The sequence below is a fragment of the Ammospiza nelsoni genome, chromosome 9 (assembly GCF_027579445.1).
Source record: "Ammospiza nelsoni isolate bAmmNel1 chromosome 9, bAmmNel1.pri, whole genome shotgun sequence".
In the NCBI taxonomy this organism is placed as follows: domain Eukaryota; kingdom Metazoa; phylum Chordata; class Aves; order Passeriformes; family Passerellidae; genus Ammospiza; species Ammospiza nelsoni.
Window position 1 is genome coordinate 11,987,638 of NC_080641.1, and position 19,249 is coordinate 12,006,886.

The window sequence follows — 19,249 nt, forward strand, 5'->3', positions numbered from 1 at the left end:
TTTCAGTCACAATCCTGTGATCCTGAAATATCCCGAGTGCTTGAAGTGCAGCATGTCAGGGGAAACCTTAATATTAAGGGAGAAGTCAGTCCCTGTAATTGCCTGCTACTGAATCTATGGTGTCTGTCCCCATAAAATGATGGGATCACAGGAGAAGTGGCTGGAAGGGACCTCAAGGGGCTCCCATCCAACCTCCAGCTCAAAGCAGAGGCAGCTCTGGGGTCACAGGTTGCCCAGGGCTTGATATTCCCAGCTTTCCATGACAGGAAACTGGCTTTTCATGAGACTTTGACTTGTGGCTTTTCAACAAATTAGAATAATTTTATACTGAGACTGATCCTATTTATATTGGGACATTTAAAATGAGATGAGTACAGGACCAAATATTTTATTAAATTATATCCAGGATTACCACATACATTATGGATGTAAATAAAGTTGCCTCAATCTAAACAAAAATCAGTCACTAAAAGAGGCAATAGACAATAAACCCCAAACATTTTAAGAACATGAATGCCAAGAAGTTCATTATTCTGAAGATCTGTTGTCGTCACTGTCATTTCCTACCTGCCTTCTTGCCCAGTGCCTTGTTGATAACCGTGCCCAGCAGTTTCCCCTTGATTTCTCCTTGAAAAAAATCATGTGGTTATCACATATTTCTAGATATAATTTAATGTTCCCTGGAAGAAGTGAGGACACACAGGTCCAGAAGTCTCAGCTCTGTCCTGTAATGATTGATAGAGAAAAAGTCAGTGCAAACAAAAAGCTACAAGGAATAGAATTCAGTTTGAAATTCAAACTAAAAATCAGTAACTAATGAAATCCTTGTGTTCAATACATAAATCAAAAGAAACTAAGTCAACCCCACTCCTAAGAAGTGCAAAGAACTCCCCCAAATATCACAAGAAAACTGAGAGAAACCAAGAGACTATATTGGAGATATACTTTTGAAGAGATATATTTTCATTAAATAGCTGAAGGTGTTTAGACAACCTTGTTTGCCCTTTTGAGAGTAATGGCACCATCAACATTCACTTCACACTCTGTTATTAACACCACGGGTTGCTGGTTTTATGGTCCATTCATGCTCTTCAAAGGCAACACTCCATTTAAAGGGTAACTTGGATATTTCCTCTCCCAAATGAGGCCATTTCTGTTCTAATGCCTTCCTTTTCTTTCCATGCAGCCATTGCTCTGTGGCTTCTCCATTGACTAAAATCCATCTGAGCTCTGCTGTGACCACAAGAGACCTGGCTCCACATCAGAAATTATCCTGGAAATCCAGGAGCAGTGCCAAACTCCAGGTGTGACAGACCAAGGAGAAGCTCCAGAGAAATGTGTTTGCTGAGTTTTGCATCTTCTGTTGACAAACTCTGCCTTCATCTCTTTGGGATATTTTGTCCTCACTCTCCAAACTCTTACTCTGTCTCACACTCATAAACTAAGTTAGACATGAAAACCCCACATCAAAGGCTGATATGAGACACTACACCAAGCAGAGGGCTGGTTTATTTTAAATATGTCCTAACATTCAGGGAAGTTCCTAGATACCATCAAAGTTTTTTACTATCAGGAAACTTTATTCCCTAATGCCCTAAATCTTTTCTATTGTTATGATAAAGGCAAAGCACATAAAAACATTTCCTAACCAGAAAGAAACACTCTGTAAAACAAGTTAAACTCAAACAGGACAAGTTTTTAACCAGTGGGAGTTATGGACCCTCAGTCCTTTTCTATCGGTGAAAAAAAGATATGTTTGTGTGCTGAGGCTGAATTTAAGTTCTCAAAATACTCCTAGAGCAGCAGAACCTCAATGTACTGATTCAGTCTGGTACCAAGCACAGTAATAAAAAATAGTAAAAAACAATCAAAAATAATCAAAAATTAAGTCTGATATTGAACAATCTCCCAATCTGCTGTTTCAGGAGGAATTGAGTCCAAATTTTCAGAATTCACAGAAAAGTGAACAATTTTTTACATCTGCAGAATGAGAAAATTGTATTTTTTTCTAGCCTGGTTTTTTGTTTGACACTGAGGAATAGATCAGGTGAAAGTTAAACATGTTTGCCTTAATATACAAATAAAACCAAGGAAATCAGGAGCCAGCTATTTCTCAGGTACTGTACAGACTTGCACATCTCTCCCTGAGAAACTATGAAATCTTTTCTGTGTCATATAAATGGTCAGAGACACTCTGGAGTAAGAGTAAACCTAAAGATTTCTCACTGACAGCCGAATTTGTGAGTTGCTGTTCCTTATCTGGCTGATCCTTGGCAGTCACTTTACTCAGTGATGAATATTTCCATTATTTATTTCTGGAGAGGAGGATCCTTGTGATTAAAGACATCTGCTCCCAGAAATAGCTGGAAAGCATCAGGATGAAGCTAACATCACCCACACCACCCTGCCTGGCAGCAAGCCATCACTCTCCCCACAATAACAAGCTGACAGATCATTTTGCAAGTAGAAGTTCAAAAACAGAAGTACAACCTGGAAATATTCAAAGTCACTATCACACAGAGACAACACAGAGCAGAGTGGATAAATACATGGTGCATGCAGAAGGATTTTTTTACAACTCTACAAATATACCTGGGCATTCCAATACAGCAAGAAAAAAAATTAATTTCGTGTCTCAAGACCTGACTATCCCAATTAGACTTTTTGCACAATGTTGAGTTTAAGAATACTCTGGGTAATTTTCCTATCTCTTACCTCATTCTCTTAAACTTCAGGATCTGCTAGCCCCAGCCTGGCATCCCTGGTGCTGCAGCTCAAGGCAGTATGAGGCAAGGAAAGGCTTCCAGCCCTGTGATTCCTGTTCTGTAGCTCCATGGAGCCATGCTCTGCTCTGGGACAGAGAGTCTGGGGGGTGTCTAAGGCAGCTAAATTCCTAAGGAATTAAAATCTCTGTGGTGGATGATTCCTTAAACATGAGCTGTGCCTTGGGATTTTTACTTGTTCTCACAGTAATGAACTGGACCCTCCCAGGATAAGGTATTTTTTGTTATGTAAGAAAATTGAGGAGGTCCCTATGATTCTGTGAAAAAAGGGAGCACCTTCCCCACAAGCAATGGTTCCTCTGGGAGGGCTTCTCTCCACAATCCTGCATTTAACTCCATCTCTGTCTCATCTACCCCACTGCCTTGGGAGACCACCAAAGATCAGAGTGCAGAACACCAGAACAGGAGGGTGAGGCTGGAGATCAGGAAAAGTTCTTCCCCAGAGGGTGCTGGGCACTGCCCAGGCTCCCCATGGAATGGGCACAGCCCCAAGGCTGCCAGAGCTCCAGGAGGGTTTGGACAATGCTGCCAGGGATGCACAGGGTGGGATTGTTGGGGTGTCTGGGCAGGGACAGGGGTCAGACTCCATGATCCCATGGCCCACTCAGGATATTTTCTGATCCGGTAATTTCATGCCTTATCTACTCACCCCTTACAAGTATCACTATCTACTGGAAAAGAACACATAGCAATTTTCCAAAGAAAACAAACTTTATACAGGAATTATTAGAGGATGTTATTATTTGATTGAGCATAATCCTTTTTTATTAATGACTAAATGGGTGCATTGAGCTTAGTCTTCAATGATTACACTTCTTTCAATTCCTGGATATTCCCAAAATAAATTATGTGAAGGGACATAACTCTGCACTTACAGTGAGTCCAACAGGGCTTACTCCTGTGGAGGTGCCAAGTAAAACATCTGAAGAAAAAATACCCAACGATTGAAGCATAAACTTTATTTTTGTCAGTATGTGATATGGGAATGTTTAAGTATGACAAACCAGCCTGCTAGTGGCAGAAGGACACAGTCCTGTTCCACTTGCAGGAGCAGGCAAGTGAATGAAACACATGAGGAAAACAGGTCACAGATAATATTGATAATTGTCTGGTGAAGAGTCATCGTGGCAACAAGGTACTCAGGTATGCAAATTGTTAGAAGTAGCCAAGATGCAGAAAATAAGGAGAACAAAGTAGTTCTTGTGCTTGAGACAAATTTGCAGAATTTTTCTGTTCTCTGTTCCATCTTTTGTTTGGGGGAATTCATCCCAGTTGCCCTGGTGAAACAGTGCTGACTGCAGAGCAGGGCCCTCACCTGCAGCTGCACCCTCCACTCCTGGGCCTGCAGACCCCAACCTTTCTCCTTTTGCTCTGCTTGCCTTTTGTTTTTAAACACAGAAGTAGCACAAACTACAACCAACATTCACCAATCGTTGTCAATACCCAGAGCTCAGCACACAGCCCTGAGAGCAGCTCCAGCACAGCTGACATCGGCATCCCCTCTCATGTGATGCCAAGCACACAGAGCTAATTCCAGCTCTTTGCTTATCAGAACAAACCCTTGTTTCCTTGCTGGCTACCTCTTCCCTTTAACATGGGAGGGTGGCATCTTATTCAAGGAATGTAAAAATATTCCCTCCTGCCTTTTCCCTAATGAGACCTCTCCCTGTACACCCCCAAACAAAGCTTCCTGTGGAGACAAATGGTGACAAAGCTGTATAAAACCTTGCCATCAATCCTGCAGCCAGCTCTGGTTCTGAATACAACTTGGCACTACATTTTTATTCTATTGTGAACACATTTGCCAGTGGGATTGAACATCACATAAAATGCATGGAAGCTTTAAGGACATCTGTTTCAGTCCAGGTTTAAATCAACAGAACAATGAGGTGATGGAAGCTTCTCTAGTCAGGACATCGCTTAAGCCCTGTTGAAGTCCCACTGACGTCAAAGAAATACAAACATATGCTTAATTTTAATTGTATGCTTATAGGCTGGTCTGAAATGGGTCACGAATGGCCATTTTCTCTATTTGTTCTGAATTCTATGGGATCATTTCCATCAGGGGAAATAATTCTCATTAACGCATTCATTTGTCCAAGCCCAAATCCTTTCGGCATTCTCTACGTAAAAACCATCCTAAGCCTAACCAGGAGAAAATCCTAAAGCACGAGTACCTGACAATGAAAACCTACATTTCTTACAATAAAGTGTTGGAAACAAACCATTACTGTGCTTAATGATTAATTTGCTACGTCTTTGGTTTTCAGCTTTGCCTAAGGCTGCAGGCTGTTCTTCCAGGCCATTACTTGCTACAAACATCCAATTTCCTATGTGTTTCCTAAGGATTTATTATAACACTACTGAGAGGTAAAGGTCACCAAAAAAGTCCTGATGCCAGAAGCCTTTTCCACCCATACTCCACCTCTCCAGTGTGGTTCTCAGCACAGCTCCAACCGTGCTCCTCCAAAACAGACAGAGAGAGCAGCTGGCCCAGCCCTATCTTTTACCAGCCCAAATCTCTAGCTATCTCTACCCTTCGGAAAGAAACTCCCACATAAGAGAAGTGCAACCAGATGCCCTCCTCCCCTCAGCTTGGCCACCACTTTTGTTTCTCTTAAGTACCCACTTGTTAGCGTTTCTGAGCAACTTATGGTAAAAAATTCCCAAAGTAAAAAGAAACAAAACCCCCAACACCCATCAGTAAAGAATAGACATGGAATGTTAACAGTTATGGAATATACAGAATCAGGGAATGGTTTGGGTTGGAAGGTATCTAAAAATTCATCCTGTTCCACACCCTGCTATGGGTACAGACACCTTCCACTCTCCCAGGTTGCTCAAAACCCCATCCAACCTGGCCTTGGACACTGCCAGGGATCCAGGAGCAGCCACAGCTTTGTGGGCACCCTGTGCCAGGGCCTGCCCACCCTCACAGGGAAGGCTTTCTCCCCAATATCCCATCTGTCCCTGCCTTCTAGCACTGGGAAGCCTCTTGTCCTGTCTCTCCATCCCTTGTCCCAAGTCCAGCTCTCCTGAAGCCCCTTTGGGAGCTGGAAGAGCTCTGAGGTCTCCCCAGAGCCTTCTCCAGGTGAACAGCCCCAGCTCTCCCAGGCTGGCTCCTGTCAGGGCATGACTCCCCAGTTTGTGGGAGCCACTGCAGACAATGGGAATTCCTTGCTGTGGCTCCTCTGGATGGACACATCCCCCTCTGCTCCTAGACCAGCCCTGAACTCAAGCTCTCATATCAAAACTCTCTGCTACCAACCATGCAAGAAAAGGGAATTAAAGTGTGTCCTGCTACCTACAATCCCATTGTCATTGGGATGGAATGTGCGTTCCAGACAGGGATTCTCAGGCGCTGAGCTAAAGCCCTGAGAGCAGCTGTGCTTGGAGAGGCTCTGGCACAAGGAACAGCCCCAGCTCCTCAGGGGGATGCTGTCCTCCAGCTGCCACTCCCAGCACAGCACTGGGGGGACTGGCCCAGTGTGCCTGGGAGAAGGAGAGAACAGGACAGGGGTTTTTACAATCTCTCCTGCCTCTCACAAAGCAGTTTGTGCCTGCTTTGCTTCTTACTACCCCCTCCCCATTCCTCATGTGCTGCTCAGCACTCTCCAAAGTTTCTATCACTTCTCAGAGAGAGAATGGGATGATCTGCAAGATCTAAGGATTTCTAAGGATTCTGTCCCCTGTATCCAGATGAATATTTCCTCCATTACTTCATCTGCTATTTTTAAAGACACCTGAAACTCTTCTATGGACTCACCCCAACACTGTGTCCATAGAAGGTGAACTGTCATGGAGCCAAGTTGTGCTGTATATTTACCTACTTTATTACTCTCGTAACTCCAGACTTCCAGGCACTTACCTGGTTTATTTCTGGGTCTGAACTTCTTCCAGCTCTTCTATACTCAGAAGGGAATGACAGGATCTAGGTGGAATTGCACTAAAAAACATTACATCCCACTCTGGTACAGGACCAGCCTCAATATCATACTGGGTTAACATCCTAATAACTGGGAAGTTACTTCTGTAAGGAAACCATAATTATTGAGCATCTTTGATTTACTGCTAATCAACCCATTATCAGCCTGCTGGAAATTTCAAGGAGTTTTGCACTTGAGATGGCAGAATTTCATTTTTTCCCCTTTTGACAATGCTTTCACTCAAAGTCTGTTACTAAGCTGCCATCCCTTCAGCCATTAGTTTTGTAAAACTCTCCTAGGAACGGATGTTGGAATTTTGAAAGGGCACATTGCTATTCCTGGGTATAAAGAGTTGTTTTTATCCCAAATTGAACGAAACTCCTGAAGTTTTGAAAGTTTGATTCACTTTGGAAGTCCTAAAAATGTTATCTTGGATCCAGACCTTTTCTTTTTGAAATTTTTATCCTTCAGTGTAAAACATCCAGATGCTTTATTGTTTCTAAAAAGTGAGCAGCAATTCTAACATTCTTGAAGGTCCCAGTGCTTGCAGTTCAAACTGAGCTCAAGTTCAAAAATCCAGGTTAATAATGCTCAGAAAATCCCAAGTAGTCCAGCAGACACAGAGGGCCATTAGCAAGGAAAGATTGGGTAGAAAAAACTAACTACTCCTTCCCTGAGAGAAATGATTTCCAGTTTCAACTCAGCACAGTTAAAAAAATCTCCACAAAACTGAAAGGATCCCAAGTAGGAGATCCCTGTACTGAGGCGGACTTGGGAACTGTTTGTTCTAGCAAAGGACTCTGCTCGTCCTCCATGACAACTCTGACAGTGCCAGAACAGCTCCGTGTTTTTCCTGCAGTTATGCAATCCCAAGGATTGTGCCTGGCACACAAATAGTCCACAACTCCCTTCCCATATTAGAGAAATATCCCTGTCTTTTCCCCATCCACAGCCTCAAGTGATTGGATGGGAATGCAGGAGCAAAGGGTGAGAAGGAAGACCAGGAATTCCATCTGCCATTATTATTTTTACCTTCTTTGAGTGCAACAGGCCCCTGGTGCAAACAGGGTGCACAGAGCATGGTGAAATTCTGAACTTACCAGCACCACACAAAGCCTCTGCAGCCATGCCATTCACTTGACATAATCTACATCTAAATCAAGACTGCGAGTCTGCAAGTTCTTATATTGGTTAAGTAAGATTTTATCTACATTTTATCTAAAATTTTATCTACATTTTATCTCTAAATGAACATGCTATACATTTCTAACTTGATTGGAATTAAGTCTAGACCTTCAAATAAATTGTTCACAGTGGGCTCTCAGAAAACCCTTTGAATAAAGGTTTATATGGTTGGATGTGTCATATATGCAAGCATACCTCCACACACTCTGTGTCTATATAAATGTATCAGTCCAGGATGGTATGAGCCACAAACAGGCACAAAAAGCAAGGCAAACACAACCTGCATCACACTGGGGTAATATCCATTACTGCCAACCGAGAAAGGCAAAAGAAACCAAAGCAGAAATACCAACCTACTGAGGTTTCCTCTATACAATTGGACATGCTCATGTTTAACAAATTCACAGAATCCTAGAATGGTTTGGGTTGGAAGGGTCCCCAAAGCCCATCCAGTCCCACCCTCTGCTATGGGCAGGGACACCTCCCACTATCCCATGTCACTCCGAGCCCCATCCAGCCTGGCCTTGGACACTGCCAGGGATCCAGGGGCAGCCACAGCTTCTCTGGGCACCCTGTGGCAGGACTCCAGAGCCAGATGCTCCTCTATGCAGCAAAAATGTCCCTGCATCGTTGTTGATTCCAGATTTAATTTCACCTTGCTAACCAAAAGCTGTAATTCTTGGGTATTTTCACAGGACCTGCCCAAGTCTTCCCTCTGTGAAAAAAAAAAAAAAAAACCCAACTTGACTAAATCATCAGCTCTAATTCTCTGCTCTTCTCAGATGATTTATCTGCTGATTTATCTTGACAACTCACAACTGTGATTCTGCTCAGCCAATCCTGTGTCTCTGCTTGCTGGAAAGACTGGGAAATTTGATCTTCTGAGTAGTGACAGAAAGAAACATAAGACACAAATGACACTGTGTGGTGGTTTTTACTAAAGGAGGTACAAGATACAGCTAAAACATGCTAGGTGGATGGTTAGGGATCAATGAATGGGATCAGGATCCTGAAACTTCAGCTGGAAATAGGCTGGCATTGAGAGAATTGAGGTCATAGTCAGCCAACGACATGCCAAGCAACTAAGAGCACATGGGCAAGACTCATCCTGGAGAAGGGGGTCATGGATTCATGTCTGGAAACCCAATAAGCTGGGGCTGAGCATGGATAGACCTGAACAAACACGAGTACAATATTTCCACAGGTGAAAAATAATTCACTTGCAGACCCCTCCTCAGCATGGCTCTTTAGAGGTGACTACATCAGAGTCCACTTTTCCTCATCATAATTCTATGCCTTAAAGGATGGGCACAAGGTTGTGCCACTTGCAATATAGATATTCACCAGACAGGATTAAATCAAAATCCTTTGTAAGCCCAACATTGTTTTTGCTTCACCTTTCCCATTTTTGAAGTTGTAAGGAGACAGCCCAAAAAGAGTCCCTATTTCACCAGATATGTGGATAAATTTTGTGTCTTCAAAATGTTGATCTGTTTAGTATTATTTTCTGTTTAAATGAATTTTATTATGCCTTAAACATATTTATCTAGTAAAGTTCATAAAACAAAAATACTGGAAACCTGGCCAGGAGAATGCTGAGGTGAGAGTCAGGGAGAGGAGACAGAACAGGGCACATAATGCACATCACTATCCATGGCTTGCACACTGTCTCATCATCATCAGGAAAAGGTTTTGGACTCCCCATCTGTGGAGGTGTCCAGGGCCAGGCTGAATGGGGCTTGGAGCAGCCTGGGATAGTGGAAGGGGCAGGGGCTTTAACTGGATGGGCTTTAAGGTCCTTCCCAGGCTAAAACATTCTGGGATTCTGGGGTTCTGAAAATGGACTGAATCACACGAGTGTCCACACCCAGCTGAGAGCAACTTGCCAGGCATTTTCAGTTGGCAATTATTTTGAAAACCAACATTTTTCCTTTTTGATAACAAAGTGGGAGGACAACGGGAGTAAGAAACTAAAGATAGATGATTATTTTTGGTCTTGCTACATTTTCACCTTTATTCTCTGGTCAAACAAAAGAACAACATGAAGCCAAAAATGATCACCTATCCATGGCCATTATTCCTTAAAACCAGTCTCTGAACTGAACACACAGTCTCAGTGACACAGGGATAGCCTGGCGCTCCAGAGCTTGCAGCTCCTCAAAATCCCCCAAAAACTTTTCAGGAGGCTTCAGGGGTTTATGACGAACTCGGGGAGCAGAACAGCTCCTGTAACAGGAAGGCAAACAAGGCTCACACAGCTCCCAGCCCACGTTACGTCATGTGGATAAAAGGAGGAGGTGTGACCTCAGAGAACGACAGCAGTGGCTATCACTCCTGCAAAATTTGTATGGATTATTTTAGGATGCACGTCAATTCAAATTTGTCATCTCATTTGCCTAATGACACTTTATTCAGTAACTAAACAAACTATTTTTTTCTGTTAGCATTGGTTACCTTCATGTTAATTATTACCTTTCAGTTTTGAGGGTAGCAAAATTAAGTATTTTTCCGTGTGGGTTTTTTTTCCCCCAGAGGTTTTTATCTGCATCTCTCCCTAGCCACAGTACCCAGCAAGTTTACTAACTCAAAACTGTGTGTGGGCAGGCATTGGAAGGAGCTGCCCAGTCCCCATTCCTGGAAGTGTTCAAGGAATGACTGGATGTGGCACTCAGGGCTGTGGTCTGATAAAGGCTCATTGGGCTGAGTGCTCTGGTGATCAGTCACAGGTTGGACTGGATGATCCTGGAGGTATTTTCCAACCTGAAAGATTCTGTGATTCTAAAACCTCTCTAGGAAGCCACACTTCTAACCCACCCCAGGTGCATGGAAAGGGCAGAGGGGTGAGTCCCCTAATAATTTCAGCTCTTGTCAAAACAAAGCACTTTGCATATCCTCAGGAAAAAACAATGTATTTTAAACAAAAATTCTGCAAATATGGAATACGTTGTTTGCCACAAGCTTCAAATACACTACTCCACACCTGGAACTGGATATGGATATGCCTGGAGTGACTGTATTTAAAGACATGTTCTCTAGCAGTGCTCCTGTTTATGAATGCCTGATCCCAGGCACAACAGGCATATCCATATCCATTTCCAGGTGTGGAGTAGTGTATTTGAAGTCCCAAAATCAGGACTGATTCCACATACTGGTAATTTAAAAAGAAGGTTAGAAATGGCTATATCAAATGTGAAATTCAAAGTGAGAGAAAAAGATTCACCTCAAGGATAGAGCTGTATCAGGTGGAAAAGCCAATTTTTAATGCAGAGGAGGTGAAGATTTTATGAATATTTTGGTTAAGTATCAGAGCAAAATGGAACAGCTGAGAAAGAGTAAAATTAAAATCACCCTCCTAATTAAGTTTGAACCAGAACACCTGGGAAGGAGATGTTTTGAAATGTTCAGCTGTATGAAATCCAAAAGCCTTAGGGTATGGAATAAAACACGTTATCTCAATCAACACCATTTTTGATGGCTGCAAGCCTGAAGTTGTATATGGTTTTTTGCATAGGAAGTGGTTCCAAGTTAGCTAGGTAAGTGTTATCCAGCAGTGTATGAAACCACTGGATCTGAGGAGTTCTGCAGACAGGCTTGTCTCACTCCTGCCCACCATGAACATTTTAACTGTCCAGTTCCTGATGCTCTGCCTAAGTTCTTTATTTCACACTGATCTTGCAGTGCCTTGTGCTAAGGAGGACTTCTAGGTAATTGGCAATCACTAAAATATTCCAGCCCAAGGATAAATAGAGCATCCAAATCGTTGCAATGTAAATCTCCACGGGGCTGCAGAGACTTGTTTTGGGGCAGCTAACAAATCACCTGATATGAAAATATTGCACGCCCAGTGGGTGCAGCACACAGAAAAGGATGTAAGGTGGTTATCTCGTGATTCCCACTGTGCTTTGCATTTGTTGGGAGCTTTTTCTCCACTCAGCATTGCTCACAGGCCTGCCTTTATTCATTTACATTCATTAGTGCTGCAGAGCAGGGAGCAAGGAGCCTTGGGCAAGGGGCCCAGCATTTTTTATTGCTCAAGTATAACAGAAATTATCTACACATAAATATTTCCCCTCTTTCCTACCCTCTGGAAAGTCTATAAACATTTAAAATCCCCAGGAACTAAGTTGCAACACTTCAGAATTATTCTGAAGTGTGTGGAGCAACCCATATTTCATTGATATGGGCAAGAACTCCAGCCTTTCACAGGAGTTCAGCCAGTGGAAGTTCACAAGGTCTCTCTTGCCACATCCACACTTCTATTGCCAGCCACCCCACACAGGCCCGACCCCAGATGATCCCAGTTCATGGAGTCCAGGACAGAGGGTGGAGGAGGGTGTTTGTGGTGAGAGGAGCCACGGGGAGTGGTTTGCGTGGCAGCTCAGGCCCTTCCCACAGAAATCTAATCAAGACGAAACACAGGCATTGCACAGAGTCAGGTGTTCTTTCCCCAGGAAGAGCAGGACCCCTCACAGAGCTGCAGGCACAGAAAAGCTCCCTGGAACAGCAGGCAATTGTGATTCCCACCAGCCCTGCCACTGGCTGCTGGCCTGGGCACCCCTGCTGGCCTGGCCAAGGCTGTGGCAGCCTTTGTGATGGCTGGAACCAGACACGCAGGAACTGCCGATGCCTCAAAGAAGCACCAGCCCAAAATTAGCTGCCCAGACAGAGCTCTGTGCTGGTGATATAAACCCTGCTATTTCCACCTAAACCTGGCCTCCAGCCCACTGGCCCTAGGTTGCTGGCAACTCTCTCCACAACAATCCCTGGAAGAATGCCACCTGAAACGAAACCCCAAAATAACACATGGCCAGAACGTTGCAAAGCCCTCATTTACCTAATGAACAGAGAGGCAACCAGCACAGAGTTTCCAGAGAAACCACAGAACCAGACAAGCTGATCTTTTCTGTTGGGCTTTTATGACTTATCTCTTCTGCACCGGAGGTCAGGATGAGAAATAAATCCCAAAGTATACTCAGGACTGCCTCTGGATAAACAGAAAAATAGTAGAAGAGAGACTCATCAATATTAAACCAAATTTACAACCACTCCACAAAGAAACACCATCAAAATTCATGATATAGGATGAGTTGTGTGAAGGACAATAATAACAACCATAAATTCACACACTTTACTTGTAAAAACAGTAATTCATCTAGCCATGAGTTAGTCCCTAACCTGGACACTTCATCTCCAGGAACAAACACTCTTGTGTGAGAACACATCCCCATGGTTGGAGTTGATGGTCTCCAAGGTCTTTTCCAGCTTTAAGGATCCTGTGATGGCCAGTTCTGCTCTTTGCATAAGGGCTGTTTCTGCAGGCACACGTAGCACCTGGCTGGCTTCAGATTCCCCAAGACATCCAGACAGCAACAATAAATGGATTACATTCCTGAAGAAGGATGACTGACACAGCTCCAGCAGCAAAAAGAGACATGAGATGTTTTTCCTTACAGATATAAGGAAAAACACAGGCTGTGAGTCTGACCTCTAACAACCACTGCAGGGCTTGTAGATCCCTAATTATTTTCTATTTCTGTAATTTTGATCATTATACATTTTCCCTAACTGCATATTCTAGGGAGAGGAGTCAAAGCCAGCAAGGCTTTATCTCCTGATGAGCATCCCCAGGGCACAGTTTTCCTTGGAGGCTGGATTTTAAGCCCAGTGAGCTGGCCAGGTTTTTATGCCATTGAGTAACTGGCCATCTCAAAAAGTAGAAAAGTATTTGAAGAACTTCCAGATGATTTGCTTTTGCTTAGAGTCATATGTCTTGGCAAGACAAAATATGATGTGATGTCTCCTTCCCAGTAATCTAATTTAATTTTGAATAAAGCAGGAATTTCTCCAGTTTGTATCTCCTGAGATGTACATTGTCTTGATCTTGTTCTGACCTGAGTAGTTTAATTCACAGTATATCTTCAGGTGCTTTCAATTCCCACTGGTAAGTACAAATAATTTGAGCTTCTGGAGGGCTGTTATGGAAAAGGATCACGGGGCATAGTTTTAATCTGAGGGCTGAGTCCTTTTCCCTCACAAGTAACCAAGTCATTCAGAATAATTTCATCCCTTTTACTTCTTAATTTCTTCCTATTCTTTTTTTTAAATTGTAAGGGTATGCCGGAAGTGTGGCAAACTGACAAGCCATTGGAAAACAGTCCTGATTTAATTCTGTTAGTGAAGATGAGTAGAGAGGAGCCCTGGGAGTTTGGGTATGCTGCAGTGGGCAGAGCCTGCGCAGGAGCCTCCCCACCCTGGTGCAAGCCAAAGCCATAATTTGTGCGGGCACTGTCCATCCAAAGGCCGCCACGGGAGCTGTGTCATGGAACATTCTTCTCTGGCTGACACCAGATGACTCCTCCAGCCTCCAGCTGGGAAGAGACAGAGTCAGTTTTAAGGAACTCAGTGTCTCAGTATCAATATCTGAATCCCCTTTGGGCCATGGGGTACTTTGGTGGCACCTTCCCTGTGGGCACTGAGGGAAGGGTCACAACAAGGAGCTGCAGAGTCCCCCTTCTCAAAGCACTGGATGGCCTTGTTCTGGGGAGACCCTGGAGCCCCTTCCAGTGCCTAAAGGGGCTCCAGGAGAGCTGGAGGGGGACCTGGGACAAGGGATGGAGGGACAGGACACAGGGAATGGCTTCCCACTGCCAGACAGCAAGATGGGTTAGATGGGATATTGGGAAGGAACTGTTCTCTGTGAAGGTGGGCAGGCCCTGGCACAGGGTGCCCAGAGAAGCTGTGGCTGCCCCTGGATCCCTGGAAGTGTTCAAGGCCAGGCTGGACAGGAGCAACCTGGGACAGTGGAAGGTGTCCCTGTCCATGGCACTAGATGGGCTTTAAGGTCCCTTTCAACCCAAACCATTCTGCGATTTTGTAATTCCACGAAACCTTGAATTCACAGACAAACTTACAAAAGCCTGCAGAGCAGAGCTTACTTAGTAGAACAGCAGGTTTTGCACTGTTGTAAACTGGTCTGGTAAATGCTCTTCTAGAAAAAAATCTTAATGAATAAAGCTAAATACATTTCAATACCCAAAGGCATGTTTTATATAAGAAAGCATTACAGTGAAATAATTTTCCACTCAACAAAACCTATCTCCATTTCCCTTATCCACTTTAATGTCCATGTGCTTGAAGCAAAGGAAAATTCCACATGATTGTATTTGCACAACAAAAGAGCATGAGGCTGGATGACAGATTTCACTAACATTAAGCAGGAAGTTGCTAAAAGAAAATTCAAGCATCTGCATTGAGGAGGGAAGTATTTGGAAATCTCTCTAAGACGGGTTATTCTGTGCAGGTTTCCCACAGAAAGATAGCCTTTCAATATACAATGCTTACTAAAAATGGAACAGCAGAAGCAATTACCTTAATGTGAGTTGCAGCTGGTGACCAAAAGCAGATAAAATGTCAGCTGACGTTTCTTTATGTAAGGCAGTTACAAAATCTCATGACGTATTTCAGATCTGCCTGTGATCAAATGTCCACATCAGAAACACATGGAGGCTGCGTGGGGAAAAATGGGCTCTGCAAAAAAAAAAAAACAAACAACAGGATCATGGGAGGTTCATGGCTTAACTTTGGTAACAATTACCAATAACAATTGCCAATAAAGAAAACATCCTTTTCTTCAGTCAAGAAATGACCAAAAATATTTTCCATTTTAATAGGTACAGCTTATATAGGAAAAAAAAGAAACCCATAGATTAGTGTAACCAAACAAGGTCTCTGAAAAATTATTTGAAATTTTAAAAAAAGTTTTAAAAAACATACAACTCTAATCCAGAGTGTGGCTGCCAAAAATGTTATGTTTATCCAATAGTTCATGTTTATGGCCTTCCCCTTTAAATTCACCATAAAAAGGAATTTAAAGTCTTGTGACCTAAAAAAAAAAATTAAAAATGGGACAGATTGTAGCCGGGATGAAATTTTCAGTCAGTCTCTGCCTCAAACTACCATATAGGATAAAAAGGTTATGCTTCATCCTCCATTCATCTACACTCCTTGGAAAAAGGTCATCCTAGAGAGCTTCAAGCTGAGTTTAAGTCATTTAGGGCTTATTTGTCAGGAACTAGTCAGGCAGGACTGAAGTTGTGACTACCAAGAGTGCCAATGAGGAAAGGAATCATCTAATACATTTCATCTGAACAAACAAAACACAGTTCTGAAAGCCATTTCTGCAGGGGCTTCATTCATTCCCTTTCATTTAAAATCATGGGGATTCAGTGTCTGGGCACCTCCCAAGGAAAGAGCTCAGCCTTGCTTTGGATCAGGTGGAGATCTGCATTTAGGCTGAGCAAAAGGGAGCAATTTTTGTGTTCTTTTCCTCTCAAACTGATGTGTCTCAGGCAGTGTGCAGATGCCCTGTAGTCATGATATCATACAGGTACCTGGCAAAGAATTTGCAAAGCAAACAGACCTGGGAGAAACCTGGGCACCACACATGACTGCACAGGTATCTCATTTCACATCTCATCTCTGCAGGTAAATCTGATGTAAAGTCACTCTTCTCACCTGTTTCATTACAGCCTTTGACTCGTAACTGAGTCTGTCAAGAATGCCAGGGAATTAAAACAAGAACTCAGAGATGTTATTAAAAACAGAGGCTTGGAAAGGGTTTGTTGAGCAGGGTTTACTCTATGCAGATGTTAATGGTAAAATAAAATCTATCATATTGGAAAGCATTCCTCAAAACTCTTACTGGCTTGCAAATAAAACACAAGCTGTGGATTTATGTGGTTTTCTAGCAGCTGAAGTCCAAAGGCAAGCTGCTCTTAAAAAGGAAAAAAAAAAAGGGGAGACTCAAACTTGCTTATGTCTTGTCTAAGTCAGATGTAGATTTTTATGCCACCCACTTTTTTTTTACACATTTTTTTAAAAATATAATTCTAGGAATAAAAACAACCCCAACTGAAGCTGATTTGAATAACAAGGTATGCTCCATTTCCCTAAACAATGACTGATGTCCCCCTGAGGTGAGTTCCCAGCTCACCCTCCTGGTCTCCCTGCAACAGGTGTGTGCCAGCAGCCCCAGCCCATGCACAAGCATTTCTTGCCAATCTCTGTCCATGGGATTTCTCCTGAGGGCAAGGCAGTCCAGCTCCCAGCTCTCACACCCTCTATTTTCATACGTAGTTTTGCCTGGAATTGTGTTCCAAACAATTCCAAAATTGTGGTAGCCTGGAAACCCCATAAACAAGGCACCTTTTTACTGAAATTTTCCTGGGGAAAAGAAGCAAACCTCCCTTGTCTCCAAACCAGGTAAGGAGTACTTTTGTTTTCCAGCACAACCCAGGGTGCCAATGAAACAGGGAGCCAAATGATCAGAGTGCTCGATGAGGACACAGCAGGAAGACACAGGAAAGTAGAGCCTAGCTGTCTAGCCAGGGTGATCCCATGAAAGCACAAAGGAATTTCATAATCAAACCCTTCTGTTAATAGAGTTCTAATACTGCAAAAGACACAGAACAGGAGCTTAAAGACACCAACTTCCCCTGGAGGTCCTTCAGTTCTCAAGAACATTGTTGGAACATCAGGATTGTTGTCCTATCCGTGTCCGATCAGCCTCGGAGTGTGCTTGCATTGGGAACAGCGTATCCAAGCTGACAGCAAACTTCAGATTGAGCTCCTTCTGCCATGAAAGAGCAGCAAAAAGGCACAGGGCAAATGAAACTGATTCACATCCCAGGAAACTACTGCGCTGTAAAACATGAGATTGCCACAGTCACAAAGGGAGGGAAAATATTTCAAACAGATTAAAAAGGCTCAAGGATTAATTCAGAGCTAATTCAGTTGGGTTCAGCTGACCCACTGCAAAATAGAGCAGCACCAGTGCCAAGAGACAATGTTTTCCCTGCTGCCACTCCATCTCCCTTTCTTTTGTTGGCATTACTGAAGCATGTCAATCCTTACAGGCCACTGCATCCTCTGTCCTGAACCCTTGCCTTGGAAAAGTGTGAATTTATGCAGTTAAACCTAAAATAGAAACAGGAATAGCTTCAGGGAATTGCCTCCTGCAGAAATGTCAGCAAATGCAAAAAGGCTGAGGTTGACGAAGGTTCTCTATTCCACAGGCTGCTCTGACCTGGGCCAAAAGGTACTTCAAGTAACAGAAAGAAAAATAACATTAATTTTTAGCAAAGATGGTTTATGTGCTAAAAACGAAAAGAGCACTTTGTTGATGCATAAAATCTCCACCTGGTGGTGAATCCTGCCACAGCAAACTTTCATTTCTGAGAAAAATTCCCTTTCCAACATATAACCAGTTCTTTTCCTGAGATAATCCCAAAGAAAAAAGTACATAAGGGCAGCCTTCTGGGAAGCAGCACCATTGTATTTCCCTGACTTTTCATTATTTTGAAAAGCTGAACGACCTCTTCAATTCTACTGCAGCTGACAGTGACATGAGTGACCTTTCCCAGCCAAAATCAGACTTGAGAGAGCTCACGTCACACTGACTGCAGCATTGAGTGGAAAGTGAGGGGTGCTGACTGGTTTTTCAGCTCCAGAAGTACTGCTTCTCAAGGGGAAACATCCTCTCCAAAGCCTGGAGTTCTGCCCTGTTTCTTGGTTTACGTATTGATTAATTATAATAATTGAAAACTTTAGGCATCATCAGTTATCTCTATCTCCATGGTCCTCTACATCATAGCACAGTTACCTTTGTATTATTATTTTAGGGGCAATTGTCTCGATTCAGTTTTCCCCTTAATGTTGCTGGAAACAAGTCTGGAAACATTTTCCTATTCATGTTATTTAAACACAAGGTCTCACTTGCCTGCTGTTTGCAGTTATCGTGTGACAGCATCCAAGAAAGCTTTGTGAGATGGAACAAAATCAGCATGAGATGGACAAATGAAATGTATGAACATGTGTGTAGACCCTTGGTGCTATGCATGCCATAGCCTGATCCACTGGATAACCAACATTCCATATTTAATTGATTTGGCTTATGGAAGAAAAAATATCACTTTTTTTACACTTGATAAAACTGAGCAAGACGTGGCTGTGGCCACAGGCCCCTGGTTCAGCTGGGCTGACAGAGACACCCTCTGCTGAAGTGTATGACCCAGCCTGTGGTTTCTGCATGCAAATGTATAAAGAAATATTATCTGCCTTCTCTTGATTATGCAACTTTTTGTGTACCAGTCTTAAAACATCCAGACAGACCCACCACTGATGCACACTAGTTACTCACTAACTACAATATACTTTGGGGCCACAAATAAGATTATTTTTAAATCGGTCTGAATCCACTTTCTGTCAAGTCACAGATTTGTAGTTCAAACAAATGCCACTATGTAGTTCAGCAAATGCCACTATGGGGTTTTGGTGTTTAATGCTGGCATCCATCGA